Here is a 17,002-nt window from a genome sequence, read left to right as displayed (position 1 = left end):
GAATGGGAATTTTACACTGAGGACATACTGTATTAACCTGTGGATGTGTACAATTTTGGTACCTGGAGCTTTTTGCCCACCACTGCCATGAAGCAGAAAACAGCAGTGGACAATATGATCCTGCTCACAAGTTATTTATCTGGGCACCCCCTGTCTGCCATGAACATAAGAGAGTAGTACCAACATTTTTAGCCATGCCCCTTGTGTGCTCTTCTTTTTTTTAACTACATCTACTGTTATACAAACACACAGACCATTTACGGACAAGCAGGGCTGTAACTATAGAGGAAACAGACCCTGCAACTGCCAGGGGCCCCAGAAACTATAGTGGGCCCCAGAGGAACTGTGACTGATAACCAGCCGATGGGTTTGATCATCTGACATCACTCTTAATATTATTTCATGTAAATTACCCTGTCTGGGCATATACAGAAAAATGACTGGCATCATCACCAAACTCTGTGTGCAATAATATTTGGAGCTGGGGCAGACTGAGCCCTTTAGACAAACTATATACTGTATCTATACATTATTATGTATTTGACCAATCGGCCCAGAGGTTAAACAACTGATGTTTTACAATATGGCTAAAGATGGCTATTGCCAAATACTAATATTCCATTTATTGGACCTGATGATTGGAACTGTCATTTAGGCAGGGTCGGACTGGACCGGCGGGATACCGGGAAAGAACCCGGTGTGTCCAGGCCCTCATGACCTGCCTCAGACCTGCTCCCCCAGCTGGTGTTTGTGCATTCTCGGGGGACGCAGAGGTTTGGAAGTTGGGAGAGGGCTCAGGGACTGCTAGGAGCGCCCTTGGTGTCATAGCCCCAGTGGGCCCCCAATGCTTCAGTCTGACCCCGAGTTTGGGAGTCTGTCTGTCTGTGCCTGGGAGGGAGAGGGCTGTTCCTTTCTGCAGTGTCGGACTGGGATACCAGGAAAACTCCCGGTGGGCCCAGGCGTCATTGGGCCCTCTTGCCAATCCGACACTGCCTTTCTGTATTAGATAGCTCGAAGATGGCCTCGGTTTTGTCATTTTGTGTTTTTTCTTTTTTTAAATAAAACTGACAGTGGGCCAGTTGTACCCTATTTTGGGACTCGTGTCATTTGGTGTCTCAGCAAGAGTGAGCGTGTCAGCCTTAGGAGACCAACATCCCGCTACCTATATTTCCTACAAAGTTGATTGATTTTCATTGTATAGTTAGGTGTTTAACCTATGGTTATTTAGTTCATGCTGCATTAAATGTCCCATAAGCCTTCGCAAGCCATTGATCTCTATTCTTACCTGGATTTGTCTCCACGTAATACATCTATAGACACAAGGATTTTGTATAGATATTAATTTAATGAAAATCTGGAATAGATAAATGTCGATTTGTACATCTGGCACCTCTGCATCTTTTCTATTCACACAGGAGCTTAGGGTTTGTTTTTCTTCTACTTCTGTCTAGATGCCAAGACTCTAAATTTAATATTTTCCCCCAGATACTAAATGAATGTGCTTTTTAACATACTGTAAAGCTGAATTGAAAATGTAATGATCCCAATACCCTTTGCCCTATTCCAGCTCCCAATAATCATAGCATCTCGCACTCAATAAACTACAAGCTGCTTTTGAAATACAAGCGGTCTACGGGTTTTCACCTTTTCTAGTTGAACGTCCATAGTAATCATATGTTTTGGTATATTTATGGAAAACAATGTAAGTGAAGATGTGTGTGCTTGCTCTATTAACCTACAGATTTATTTTTTCCTGCAGAAAAATATGAGTAATATAAGGCCTACAGCTAATTCTGTGTGCTCCTCAACATTTCTTTTTCCAAAAACCAATTTCTTCCTGGGGAGGAGAGCGATTCTGCTTTTAGAGTTTACATTTCTGAAGCTATGTATACTTTGCCAGCGTTTAACCACAAATCCCAAAACGATAATGTAAATAAACCATTTATGGCAAAAAAAAGTGACTGTTCACATACTGAGAGCAATTAATTGGGTTTAAAAAGAAGAATTCCTTCTGGGCCCAACAAAGATACAGCAGTTATTACCTTCAAATGTTGCTTAATGTCTTATCAACGAGATGTCCAAACAATCAATTCCAAAGAAAAAGAAAGAAAGAGCCAAAATATCATCCAAGTACTATTAAAGATGTGACATAACTGTCTTTTCTAATAATGTAACACTCGCCTTCAGTGTTCTATCAGAGATTAGAAACCTACAGCAATAAATCTCTACAGATGGATGAATTACCACCATTATTACATTCTGCACCAGTGGAGACCTCTTTTTTTTTAAACTATCTTGGACAGCCCTGATTCTATGATACAAATCTGTAATCTCTAAGATATTCATAATGTAGACAAGTGGGCATGCTCTTCCCTTTGCCTGCAAGATTTACAGTATTTAGGGAAGATTACCCTTTTTGAAAGGTCCCTTAGGAGTTCAGCATTTTAGGTTCTACCATATTTTACAAAGTTTTGCAACAAAGGTAAGTTTTTCTTATATCACCAGGGAGGCATCATGATACCAGGTCAATTCACAACAAATGCACACAGATATCCCCCTCTAGAAAGCTAACATTTATATAACAGCATGATATACAAAGACCAGATCCCCCTGGAGCCAGAAGAGAGAGGGGTCCTCGGCACAAAGATCATATAGTCAAATTAAGGAGGCGAGTGATTTGCTTTGGAGTAAAGTTAGACCTCATAATGAAGGTATCATTGTATGGCAGCAAGAAAGGGTGTAGCTATAGAGAAAGCAGACTGCTGGGTGCCTGGGAGGTATAGGGGACACAATTAACAAATGGTATTAATAGATGTTTATAAAGAATATCTAGGGGCCCTAAAATGATGATGCTATGGAGCTCACTGTCTGCTAGTTACACCAGTAAAAGTCATGTTTGTATAGTGCTATTAATGTTCTATAAACCTTTTTTTAAGGTTGGCACAGGATATCTAATAATCCCAAAACATGCAGAAAAAACACCGGGAACCGGCCTAACGAGGGACCATACCCATAATAACCTACAAATAAATGGAAAGTAAATTTAAAACAGAATGCTTGTGGCCAGGCTTGGAAGAAATCTCAAAGTAATGACATATGAAGCACGGAATATGGAATAATCACAAGGCACATGGTAAGTCAGACACTAGTCTACAAGGAGCAGTACACATGGTGACCATAACTTCATGCTGTCCGGATTTATTAGGCAGATACAACATTACATTCTACCGGCTAAAACTAGTGAACAGAAAATGGGTGCACACAGGTCTGTGAGCTTCAGGAAGGATAGTGAGATGGTGATGTGGTTTTGTATCCTACCACACTAATAATGACAATTGTTATGTATGACAGTTCTCACAATGGTCTGCCTTATTACTCTTTTCATCTCACTGTTTTCCAATGTCATTATTGAAATTCTCCAAGATATGTTACTGTGGATTATGTAAAAACTGTTCCTTTACCTTAATGGCAACTATCAGTACAACTATGGTCTTCAGTTGTATGGGCCCGTAGTTATTGTTTATATTGGTTATCACAGTAACTGTATCCATCCCAGACCTATAGTACTGTATATCAGAACTAAATCCAACATAGAGCTGTGGCTGGGCAATTCTGCTTGACCATAGCTGTCTATGTAAGGCTGGTTTTAGCACATACTGGGCATATGTTGACTAATAGTAGCCTACCTTCAGCAGAACAATCAGCTTTACATGGATAGTGATTTGAATATTTAAAATACACGAGATAAGATTTTTTTTTTATATTTCAACACAACATGGCCATGTATATTATTGCTTCTATAATCTAATCTGATTTTAATTAATTCCCAGCACATCTTCTCAGCATTCCAAGATAAACCTAGTAGTTTCCCATTTTTCACTCATGTATATATCTTTCACTGTCTGATCCAGGTGCACAAAACAAATCTATTTTCTGATTATTTCATTTACACCCATATCTTACTACTCACAGTTACATAATCTATTTCCATTTGTTCTTGGGTTCTGTCCAAATGCTGAAGCTACAATTCAATCACTCAGAGATTTGCTCTCACACCAGCGTGTGCATCCAACAAAATCATTCACATTTTCATAACAAAATCCATTCATCACTGATACAGTATCTCATGTGCAAATTATGCTTGTGAAGCAGGATTACTAAACAAGCAACCCAACTCCAAAAACAAACAGGCAGGTTAATTGACTTCCGATGAACTTGACACTAGTGTGTGTTGTATGAATGTGCTAGGAACCTTAGATGGTAAGTTCTACTGGAGTATGGCTTGATGGCAATGATGAATAATTTCTTGCCGATTATATAGGTTGGAAGTCAGTGGACTTTCCAAAACATATTCTAGCTTCTCCAATTAATAAACTGCTGATTTATAAGAGCCAAACTCCACAAAAGATTTTGATCAGATTTTGTGGGTCAGATTTAATCTGATTTTGCCATGCAACTGCAACACCATGCAACAGCACAAGGTTTGTAGTATCCTACATAATCTGATCCCCCTATGACTATAATGTAATGTCAGATCAGATAAAGTTGGAGGGTGTAGTTTGTTCCTGCATCTACATCCAGAGTCAATGTATTTCAATGGAAAAAAAAAAGTCAGGCACCATCCAATTTTATCCCATAGGATGAAGACATAGCATGCCACATTCACATGTGACAGTCGTATTGTGTCAGATGTAAAATTTTCCATGTAGTCTATAAATAAGATTTTTGTGTCAGTTCCATTATATTTTAACCCATTTGACTACATCTAATGTGATCTGTTGATCTAACACCTTTCATCAAAATCTCCTGTAACGTTTAGCCCTAAAGAACAGTCCCATATCCTTACTTTGCCCTAAGGGCATGTCTTATCCCAAGAATTCTGCATCATTTCCCCAAATTCCATAATTGCATTTGCTGCAAATATGTTGTGTGTGAATACGCCACCTTGCCATCACCTACTGTCCAACCTTTTGGCTTCCCTGGGCCACATTGGAAGAAGAAAAATGTTCTGGGGCCACACTCTAAATACACAAAAACACTAACTCTAACTTTTGATTTATTTTATTGTAAAAGAAAAGAGGGTATCATAAACCTAGTGGGATTTTTGACATTGTGTTTGAGAAACTAATGGATTAATATCGGGTTGAATGGAAGTAGTTGCAATTCTCAGTGAATTCTCAAGGTGTTCACCAGATAATTTGGCTCTAATTTTACTCTTGGGGGTAAATTCATCAAGGGTCGAATATCGAGGGTTAATTAACACTCGATATTCGACTGGGAATGAAAATCCTTCGACTTCGAATATCGAAGTCGAAGGATTTTGCACAAATACTTCAATCAAACGATCAAACAATTAAATCCTTCGAATCAAACGATTCAAAGGATTATAATCCAACGATCGAAGGATTATCCTTCGACCAAAAAAATTTAGCCAAGCCTATGGGGACCTTCCCCATAGGCTAACATTGACTTCGGTAGCTTTTAGGTGGCGAACTAGGGGGTCGAAGTTTTTTCTTAAAGAGACAGTACTTCGACTATCGAATGGTCGAATAGTCGAACGATATTTAGTTCGAATCCTTCGAAGGTCGAAGTAGCCCATTCGATGGTCGAAGTAGCCAAAAAAACACTTCGAAATTCGAAGTATTTTTTCTTCTATTCCTTCACTCGAAGTTAATGAATTGCCCCCTTAGTGTGTTTATTCTTGAAAAAAGGTTGCTCACAAATGTAGGCGCTGCATATATCCCTAGCATAGCGGGCGATGCCGCTGAAGAATGCTTATCTGCCTTTCTAAGTAACCGAACGCTAACTTGTTAACTGCTTTTCCTGCTTTAGGAAGCCACACACCTCACACCCCATGTAAAATTTAAACCACACATGCACACAATTAGCGACTCTGTGCGTGACATTGCAACATAGCGTTTCCTGGATTGGCGGAAGTTCAAGCTGGGCCGCATTTATATCCATCCTGGGCCACAGGTTGGACAACCCTGTTTTAAAGGAATGACAATATAATGTACTGTTGCCCTGCACTGGTAAAACTGATGTGCTTGCTTCAGAAACACAACTATAGTTTATATAAACAAAAATGACAATATAATGTACTGTTGTGCTGCACTGGTAAAACTGGTGTGTTTTCTTCAGAAACACAACAATAGTTTATATAAAAAAGCTGCTGTGTAGCCATGGGGGCAGCCATTTAAGTACGGGATACACAGTAGATAATAGATAAGTTCTGAAGAATCCCATTGTATACTGCAGAGCTTACTCTGTTATCTGCTGTTTATCTTTTGCCTTTTCTCCTTTTTCAGCTTTGAATGGCTACCTCCATGGCTACACACCAGTTTTACCAGTGCAGCACAACAGTACATTATATTTTCATTTCATTTTTTTGGTGTAACTGTTCCTTTAATTTATAGCAAGCAGGGATCTTACAATAAACAAGGTTTCAGAATAAAAGTGTGATCCAAAGGCATTGTCTAAAAGAGCTTAAAACTAGAACTGCTTAGATTTGACAGCAACATTTTTGGTATATTTTACTTATAATTGGTAACTATACTTACAATAAAAGATTAGCCTACACTGAGGGGCCCATTTACTTAGCTCGAGTGAAGGAATAGAGGAAAAAAATGTTGAATTTCGAATGGTTTTTTTTGGCTAATTCGACCATCGAATGGGCTACTTTGACCTTCGACTTCGAATCGAACGATTCAAACTAAAAATCGTTCGACTATTCGACCATTCGATAGTCGAATTACTGTCTCTTTAAGAAAAAATTTCGACCCCCTAGTTCGCCACCTAAAAGCTACCGAAGTCAGTGTTAGCCTGTGGGGAAGGTCCCCATAGGCTTAGCAATCTTTTTTTGGTCGAACAAAAATCCTTTGATCGATGGATTAAAATCCTTCGAATCGAATGATTCGAAGGATTTAATCGACTTTTAATCGACTTTTCGTTCGATCGAACGAATAGCGATAAATCCTTCGACTTCGATATTCGAAGTCAAAGGATTTAACTTCGACAGTCGAATATCGAGGGTTAATTAACTTCCCCTATGCAACTTGTATATAAATGTGCATTCTAATATTGTCATAAGATGCTTTTTATAGCTGGTATAATTGTAAAGACATTTCTATGATAAATCTATATATATATTTTTTCTCTTTAAACACTTCTTTCTTCCATATTGTGTTCCATGTAGTTCCAAGTCAAATTAAAGGCTATTCAAAATATTTTGCAGAAGGTTTTGCAGAGTTAAGGACATGACTGCTAAATCCGAACTACACTATGCAGCAATCCCTATAGTGTTCTCTAATTTCTCGACTAGTCTAGGAGATACAATGTTAATGAAGACGTTTGTTGGCTCCCCAGGAAGTTATCTTTCTACTACATTTGTTCATTTTAGGAATTCGATACTTCCAGGGATTAGATATTCAGAATTCAGTGCCCCATAGACCTCCCTTTTGTTGTTCTCAGGAACATCTGCTTCGTTTTTGGCCATCCTTATATTTCTGTTCAGCCAATGGAATCTTTTAGACCGAACTGACTAAACTACATTGTAACAACTGTGTTAAGTTGAAACTGTGTTTGTTTCAAGGTTGTGCTTATGATGACAGCTACAGCTTTTTACCTATAGTAATCAATCAGGCATTTTAAAACAGGCGACTAGTACAGGTATGGAACCTGTTATCCAGAATGTTTGGGACCTGAGGTTTTCAGGATAAGGGATCTTTGTTTTGCCTCCAATAAGATTAAATATGTCTAAGTTGGGATCAAGTACAAGGTTCTGTTTCATTATTACAGAGAAAAAGGAAATCATTTTTAAAAACTTGAATTATTTGATTGAAAATGAGTATGGGAGATGGCCTTCCCATAATTTGGAGCTTTCTGGATAAAAGTTTTATGGATAATGGATCCCATACCTGAACTGTGAACTGGTTGATATAGGACACTAGGCCTGAAGCAAGTGTTAGATTGGTGCTATATGGGTGACTTTATGTACCTCTAGTTAGGAGCAAGCAATAACAATGATTTTACCTGCAGTGATGGGTATATAGTGAGTTGGACAAGGACACAAGCCCGTCTGATCATGCCCTTGACTGACTTCTTAAGGATCAAGTCATTTTTGGGTAGGTATGTTCGTTTTGTGATGATCTTACCTTTGGCTGTGAGGCCATGAAACCATTGAGTTCTGGAGTGGAGCACACAAACCCTATGACTATGGAGAAAGACCAAGACCAGTAGTAATGAAAAACATTCAGATGGTTTCAGTATGATTCCAGTTTGACACATTGGCAAACACAGTCGGCAAGCACTCCGGACACCGCTCCGCTTTTAGGATGCTGAAATAAACTTCAACGTTTTACCTTTACGAGCATCCGGAGTGCTTGTCGACTCTCTTTCTGCATGCCAAAGTTCTCCCCCTAAGCTACAGGTTCGGGGCGATGCACCCAGACCACTCGTTAAACTCAGTGAGTGTGACTCCTTCCCTTTGATTTTTTTTCCTCATTAATGGTTTAAAGTCTGGAAACCCAGAAGCGTCAGACCTGGGGTTATATACACCCAGGTCACCAAAAAAAAAAATAGGGTGAGCATGAATAATTTAAACATATTTGAATGTACACCCTTTAAATGAATGGTGTTTCTTGCCGCTACCCACAAATTATAAAGTTATCTTAGAATTGTTTTGTATGTTATGCTTTTGAGCTGAGCGATAACAAAACATTTTGTACATTGGCGAACACAGTCTGCTTATGATGCATTTTTCCTGTGTAAGTCATCACCAACCCTAGAGACTAATGGCATTCTAGTCTAATCAGGTGACTGCCCAAAAAACAAAAAAGTTGTCCTTTATTGTGCAGTTGTATATGTTGCCAATGACCTGGTCCTACATCTGCTGGGATCCTTCCATCAATGTCAAGAAAGCATAGTGGTTAGTATTGATCCAATGCCGGTCATGGGTCCTGAGTTTCCAAAACGAGCGCTGTCTGCAAGTAATTTGCAAGTTCTCCCCATTTCTGCTGGGGTTTTCTCACACTCCAAAATGTACGAGTATATTAATCATACAGACCCTTCTGATAACAATCAGTTTCACAACATGAAGCTACCACCACCATGCTTCACTTTTGGTTTGGGTAGACTATATCAAATGCTCTGCATAACACTGACCTGCATGATTTATTCAAAAACAACTAAGTGAAAGTACTTCTAAAGTTTCCTCAAAATAAAGGGTTTTAAGGTCAAATGAGAAGAAAACAGGGCTTTTTAACTAAAGGTATATAGTGGTTTTTCCCAAAGATTCAAAAAGCAAAATGTAAATGTTTTACATTGAATAAAGATGTAGCCACAAAAGTAACTTTATCTTCAAGTACTGAAAGGATATAAGCACAGGAGTCAGGTTTACTTTGAGATATAATATTTACTGTGTTAATAACAAGGGGTAAGCATTGAAGGGTTAATGTTACACTATGGGGGGCCTGTACAAGGCCTCTGTGTCAGTCACATACACAACCTAAAGCAATAAGTGATTGGTGCAGGACTGTATAAGGGGCAGACTAATTGGAATTGACCATTTACAGACAGAACCAGGGCAAAATATACATCTGGTTAGTATTTTAAACCTCTTTATTTCACAAATAATAACATTCATAGAGGGAAAAAGCAGTTTTTGGGAACATCAAGTGACGGAACTTGGTGGGGACGGGCCCTGGTGCCCGTGCAGCCGGCCCCGCCCCCACCCTCGTCCGTGCGGCGCTGCAGCAGACTCCAGCCAGCATGACTCCCGGGGGGCCCTGCGGGGGTGCGGGCCCTGGCCCAATTACACCCCCTGCTCCCCCGGTAGTTACGCCACTGGGAACATCAGGACAAAATTTTTATGTAAAATCTGTGAAAACTTTACTTAAAATCAGGCAAATGCACCCATTGAAATGCATTATAAATTGGTGGGACCACAAATAAAAAATGTAAAATCGGGAAAACTTAAAATCAGGGTACTTAAAATCAAGGTTTTGATGTTTATGAAGCAAGTGCAACTTTCGCTAATGGGACACAACTCTCCAGAAGTTGAAGTGAATTTGTCCACCATGCGCCAATACAAGTGAATTGCTTTTCATGAATTGTATGTATAAATGACACAGCAATGACATTTATTAGCAATACATCAGGAGTGTGTGCAGTCTCATTGCTTTGCACACTTTCCTCCTTGTAGAACTGTATATTTCCCCAGCTGGGATCAGCACAGTGACAAAGGACCACACGTTTGTTTTTTCTATTTAAAATTTTGCTTTCTATTTGATTTTCTTTTTTTCTTCATTAAATGTGGCTCGCTGGTTCTGCAGCTGGGTCACACCGATGCATAATAACCATTGTGGACAGCAGAATCACACAACTGCTGGGTGATGTGGTGACGGGAAACATTTTAGTTCCCTTTAATACCGTTCACTCAGCAGCCAAATTCCTGCATTTGGTGCCCCTTCCATATTATAGGGTCTCTGTCTGCAGCTGACTCAGAATCCCATATATAACATGAACAGAAGTCCGTTGCATTTATAAGCACGATTGCTTCCCCTTGAAATCTTCAGCAAAACAGTTATTCTGCATCTACGTAGGTGCTGAACTAAAATAAAAGATTCTTCATAACCAGCAGTGCAAAAACAGTGAACCCAATGGCCAATGTGCTTTACTGAACATTGAGAGCACAAGGGGCAGACGAACATACACAGGTGCTAAGTTGTACTTGTGCAGTAGAGTGTTCAAAGCTAATTCTGAGGGTCGCTGGTCGGGTCGCGTGTTTTCTCAATAACGAGTTTTACTCCTTTTTTTCTGATCGCACCTACTTCTAATGGTGTCACTTCTGGTTTACAATGACAGCACATCCTGTTTTACTCCTTTTTTTCCTGATCACGCCTACTTCTAATGATGTCACTTCCGGTTTACAATGACAGCATTTCCTGTTTATTGATGGTCAGCGGGTCGCGGATTGGGTTGCAGATAAGGTACCTGCGGTTCGGGTAGCGGGTAAGTATGTGGGTCCGGGTTTTGGGTCGTGGGTCGGGTTTAACAAATTGGTTCCGTGCAGGACTCTAGGCCACACAACATGAGCGCCATGACTGGCCCAGGCCCACCCCCACAAGTTTAAAAAAACAATCCATTGACGGCCAGGGCCCCCCCCCCCACAGGTTAAAAAATGCTTGTGGCCAGAGCACCCCACAAGTTAAAAAAAGATTGTTGGTGGCCAGGCCCACCCCCTAACAAGTTTAAAAAAGATCATTGGTGGCCAGGGTTTAAAAATTTTTAAAAAACACTATAGGTGTTCAGTGGAAATTACCTTGAAAGTTTTCCTTGGTGGCTTCGGGGTCCTTTTTGGCAGCTTCAGGTCCTTTCGGCTCTTTCCACGGCTTTGTATCCATTCAACTCTTTTGCCTAAATTTTCAGCTGCATTGACTCTTCTGGAGGATTCAGTTCTCTCGTGACTTCAGCTGTCTTCGGGCTCCCGCAAGTATGGCATTGCTGGCCCCCTTTAAATTCACTGGGCTAGGCACGATTGTCCCCCCTGTGCCTCCCTGATGGCACACAGAGCACTACACAAAAAGTCTGCTGTGGGCTGAGGGAAGCTTTGAACTGGGAGTCCACGGGTCACCCAACTACTAGGGTTGCTACTAGTATACTAGGACCCTCATCCTGCAGATTTCCACATGCTCCCAAGACAATATCTGGCTGGTGCTCAACCAGATATAATTTGGGTTGGCTGGAAAACACCATCAGATAAGCACACTGAGCTGTGGAAATGGTCCTATACCCATCTAATCCAAGTGATGGTCTTGAATGGTTTGGCCCATAACCCAAATAGAGGAAAGACTCACCCGACCTTGTCAAACAGGCAGATTTTCCAGTGCACATTTGGTCACTGTCAGACAAGGGAGCCTTTTTCTGCCAGCAGAGAAAACACCACGTGTGCCTGAGAGGTAGAAGACCTTGAAACGCATGGGCGATCCTGGAGTTGCTGCTGCCCAGATGCCACCCCCCTCCTCCGCATTTAAAACATCACCGTCGGAACGGGTCAAAGGGGCAGCTTCGCTAATGAAATGAGCGCAATAGTGCCCTCTGCACTAGTGGAGCCGAATTTCTGGGTTAAAACAAGAGGCGGCTTTTTGCTGCCCCTTGTAACTAGCCGCTCGCTGGCTCCTGAGGAAGGTTCTCACTTTAACTCATGGCAGGAGCGGCCCTGTTGAAACTGGACATGTAAGATCCCAGATAGTCCTAAAATAATAAATAAGTGATTCATGATAATAAAAAAGTTCTTTCCGTGATTTTGGGGAGACCTAAAATGGTTTTGCTCTGGGTCCAGTGTCTACTAGTTACTCTTCTGCTGGTGTTTGTTTTAGGCACCACAACCTGTCCTGCACACAAAATCATGGAAGACCTGCAACATGAGTAAAATTAAGGGTAAATTCATAGGCGATTCTCATCCCCCTGTCGCCCCTCCCCCGCACTCACCTTTCTGGGGTCCACAACTCTAGTGCAATTACTCTCTCTTGCACTAGAAAAGTTGGATTTCCAGTTTAAAAAACAGAAATGTGGCTGTTATAGTTATCGGGAGAGGCTTTTTACTGCCCCTACTAACTCATGGGGCTCTGCCTGTGATTTTCTCAACTCGCCTCATTGGCACAGTGCCCTAGATGAATTATTGATGCCAACGGGGTCTGTGCCCATTATTGGCTTGTGTATGGGGCCCTGTGTGATCAATATCTAGCCCAGTGATCCCCAACCAGTGGCTCTTGATTAACATGTTGCTCACTAACCCCTTGGATGTTGCTCCCAGTGGCCTTTTAGCAGAGGCTTATTTTTCAATTCCTGGTTAGAAAAGAACTTTTGGTTGAATAAAAAACATGTCCTGCCAAACAGAGTCTCCTGAAGGCTGCCAGTCCATATAGGGGCTACCAAATAGCCAATCACAGCACTTATTTTGCACCACCCAGGAACATTTTTTATGCTTATGTTGCTCCCTAACTCTTTTTACATCTCAATGTGGCTCACAAGTAAAATGGTTGATGACCCCTGATCTAACAAACAATAATGTGGAAAGAGCTCACCCCTGCGTCTCCTCTCTATTGCTGCTCCAGAACCCAGCTACTTCTCTCCGACTTCAGCTACACATACTCACTCGCTTGTAAGCACTGATCGAAGCATTCTTGGAGAACGGTTAATTTAATAATTACGGTTAATTTAAGAGCAAGTTGGCTTTATTATGGCTCACATAATAATTAAAGTTCAGCAGTGGGTGTACAAAACTAACGATTTTCCCACACAATTACCATGCCTATGGGATAAATAAATCTAAAGGGGTTTCAATTCTTCAAATATCTTCCCGACTTTCGTATCAATTTAAAGGTGTGCATGTGGATCCTGCCCGCAGATATTTAGGGGCAAATGCATCAAGGGTCGAATATCGAGGGTTAATTAACCCTCGATATTCAACTGGGGAATGAAAATCCTTCGAATATGGAAGTCGAAGGATTTTGCATAAATACTTCAATCGAAGGAATAATCGTTCGATCGAACGATTAAATCCTTCGAATCGAACGATTCGAAGGATTTTAATCTAACGATTGAAGGAATATCCTTCAACCAAAAGACCAAAAAAAATTAGCCAAGACTATGGGGACCTTCCTCATAGGCTAACATTGACTTCGGTAGCTTTTAGGTGGCGAACTAGGGGGTCGAAGTTTTTTCTTAAAGAGACAGTACTTCGACTATCGAATTGTCGAATAGTCAAACGATTTTTAGTTCGAATCGTTCGATTCGAAGTCTAAGTCGTAGTCGACGGTCGAAGTAGCCCATTCGATGGTCGAAGTAGCCAAAAAAACACTTTGAAATTCGACATTTTTTTCTTCTATTCCTTCACTCGAACTTAATGAATGGGCCCCATAATGTTAAACTGTGTTCTAGGAAATGTCACGTACTCCCTGATCAATATCTATGCCCCAAATGAGCGTCAGAATAAATTTTTTGGAAAAATTATCCCTAAGCTGTTACAGTATAAGACAGGGAAGGGCGTATTGGCGGAAGACTTTAACATGATTTTGGATCCAGTTATAGATATTCTTATGGGTAAAGGGGGCTCTATAGCACAACCACAAAGAAACCAAATTAAAATGTTTATTGATTTAATGCATTCTCATGGGTTAATTGATGTATGGAGAGCTAGAAATCCACTAGTTTGGGAATATACATATTCCCCCCCCCCCCCCCGGTTTCATACACATTCTAGAATAGATGCATTTTCTCTGATCCCCAGACCACTACCCAAGTTACAAAAACCGGGATAGGCTTCAGGACATGGTCTGACCACGTGCCCATAGGAATGGCAATTTCAGATAACAATCCATTAAAGGGCATGTAAAGTCTAAAATAGAATAAGGCTAGAAATGCTGTATTTTGTATACTAAATATAAACATGAACTTACTGCACCACAAGCCTAATCAAACAAATAATTTACATCTTGTAACTTTGTTAAAGGGATACTGTCATGGGAAAAAAACATTTTTTCAAAATGAATCCGTTAATAGTGCTGCTCCAGCAGAATTCTGCACTGAAATCCATTTCTCAAAAGAGCAAACAGATTTTTTTATATTCAATTTTGAAATCTGACATGGGGCTAGACATTTTGTCAATTTCCCAGCTGCCCCTGGTCATGTGACTTGTGCCTGCACTTCAGGAGAGAAATGGTTTTTGGCAGGCTGCTGTTTTTCCTTCTCAATGTAACTGAATGTGTCCCAGTGGGACATGGGTTTTTACTATTGAGTGTTGTTCTTAGATCTACCAGGCAGCTGTTATCTTGTGTTAGGGAGCTGCTATCTGGTTACCTTCCCATTGTTCTGTTATTAGGCTGCTGGGGGGGGGAAAGGGAGGGGGTGATATCACTCCAACTTGCAGTACAGCAGTAAAGAGTGATTGAAGTTTATCAGAGCACAAGTCACATGACTTGGGGCAGCTGGGAAATTGACAATATGTCTAGCCCCATGTCAGATTTCAAAATTGAATATGAAAAAATCTGTTTGCTCTTTTGAGAAATGGATTTCAGTGCAGAATTCTGCTGGAGCAGCACTATTAACTGATTCATTTTGAAAAAAAATTTTTTTCCCATGACAGTATCCCTTTAAACATCTTTGCAAGACTAAGTCTGTGCACATGCTCAGTGTGGTCTGGGCTGCTTAGGGATCGTCATAAACAAAGCTGCTTGAGTTCTGCATGGCTGGGAAGTAAGGGCTCCCCCTGCTGTTCATAAGTATGATTGTTTCCCTGCTCAGCAGTTAGGGACCATCTGACAATTCCTATCCACAGCAGTAAATGAAGGGAGAATTTCACTGCATACAGTCAGGTTTCTTATAAAAACGGTACATATTTTTTCATTAAAGTATATTGGAGATAGGTTTCTTTTTCATTAAAGAAAGTAAAAATGGGATTTATTTTTTTTGCCTTCACATGCCCTTTAATTCCCTGGCTCACTGTTCCCTAGTTGCCACTGGCATTCAACAAATGTGACTTTTGTGATCTTTTATGAAATGGAGGAGCTTTGTGCTGTGTGTGTCCATTTGACGTGGTTGAAATGCCTGTAGGACTACAGAGGAGTTGTGGAATGGTCATACAGTAATGACTAATGTTTGGCAGTGACAAGTCCCGGTGGATCGCAATCAGCGCTGAGCAGAACCGGACACTTTCAGGTCAGGACCCCAATTGAACAGCGAGCAGGAAACTTTCCGAAATTCTCAGTGTAATACTGAACTCAACCAGTAGGTGGCGGTGCAGCTCTTCGGCCCGGCCATTTCTTCCATTTGCTCTAAATTTCATTGCTGGAGAGATCCCTTCCCCCTTGTCTGTTCCATGTGTCCCGGGATCCTTCCATCCAGTGTGCCCTCCTGCTGCACAACTACTACCCGTCTAGCTGAACTCTTGTACCCCTGGAAATAGATTTGCCCTTTCCTTACAGGCCCATGGGCATGAACTACTGGGGGAGTCCCAACTGCCAGCCCTGCTAGAATCAGCCTGACACCAGTAAGAGCAATACCAGGGAATCACTTTGCTTCTCCGGCGAGTCATTGCGGAACCCTAGAGATACCCAAGAGTAAAGCAGCATGGCATCTCCTACTTAGCTTCATTGACAAATAAAGAGGGTGGCTGAGCCCAAGAGACTTCATAGAAAACAAAATAAAGAAGAGCAGAAGATGAAGCCCAGTATCAGTAGGGTCGGTATCAGCCCTGGTATCTGACAGTTTCTCTCTGCCCCCCCCCCCCCCCACAGTACAAGGTCTCAGTGTGTTCTGCAGAGCAAAGTCCCGAGTCTGTAACTGCTCCTCCTCCTCCTCCTCCTGAGACACTTCTCCTGCCCTCAACTGCACCCACTCCCCCAGCAACAAACACCTGACATGTACAGAACTGGCCATTCATAACATTCATATATATCATATAAGTGATACATACAAGTGATACATACAAGTGATAAATACAAGTACTACATATAAGTGATACATACAAGTGATCCATACAAGTGATACATACAAGTGATACATATAAGTGATCCATACAAGTACTACATACAAGTACTACATACAAGTGATACATACAAGTGGTACATACAAGTGATACATACAAGTGGTACATACAAGTGATACATACAAGTGGTACATACAAGTGATACATGCTTATACTGATACACCATTCATTCTTCTGCACATTTGTCATCCATTGTTGCTCCTGTCTTGTGGGAACAAATGTTTAGATATCACTAACACTGGAGTGCTCGGTGTTACTCCCTAATATCTGCTGGGTACTACCTCCTGTATTTTCATCTTAAAAAACATTTACATTGTATAAGTCAGTCTGTCGCTATTTTGTCATTTTACACACTTTACATTCATTTACTCCCTAAAATTAGGACACGTCTTCTTCAAGTTCTGGTGTATCTGGCCTTTGTATTATTTGGATATAGGAAAGGCGCAAATCAGGGCA

Source organism: Xenopus laevis, chromosome 6S (genome assembly GCF_017654675.1).
Source record: "Xenopus laevis strain J_2021 chromosome 6S, Xenopus_laevis_v10.1, whole genome shotgun sequence".
In the NCBI taxonomy this organism is placed as follows: Eukaryota; Metazoa; Chordata; class Amphibia; order Anura; family Pipidae; genus Xenopus; species Xenopus laevis.
Note: the sequence above shows the minus strand (reverse complement) of the source record.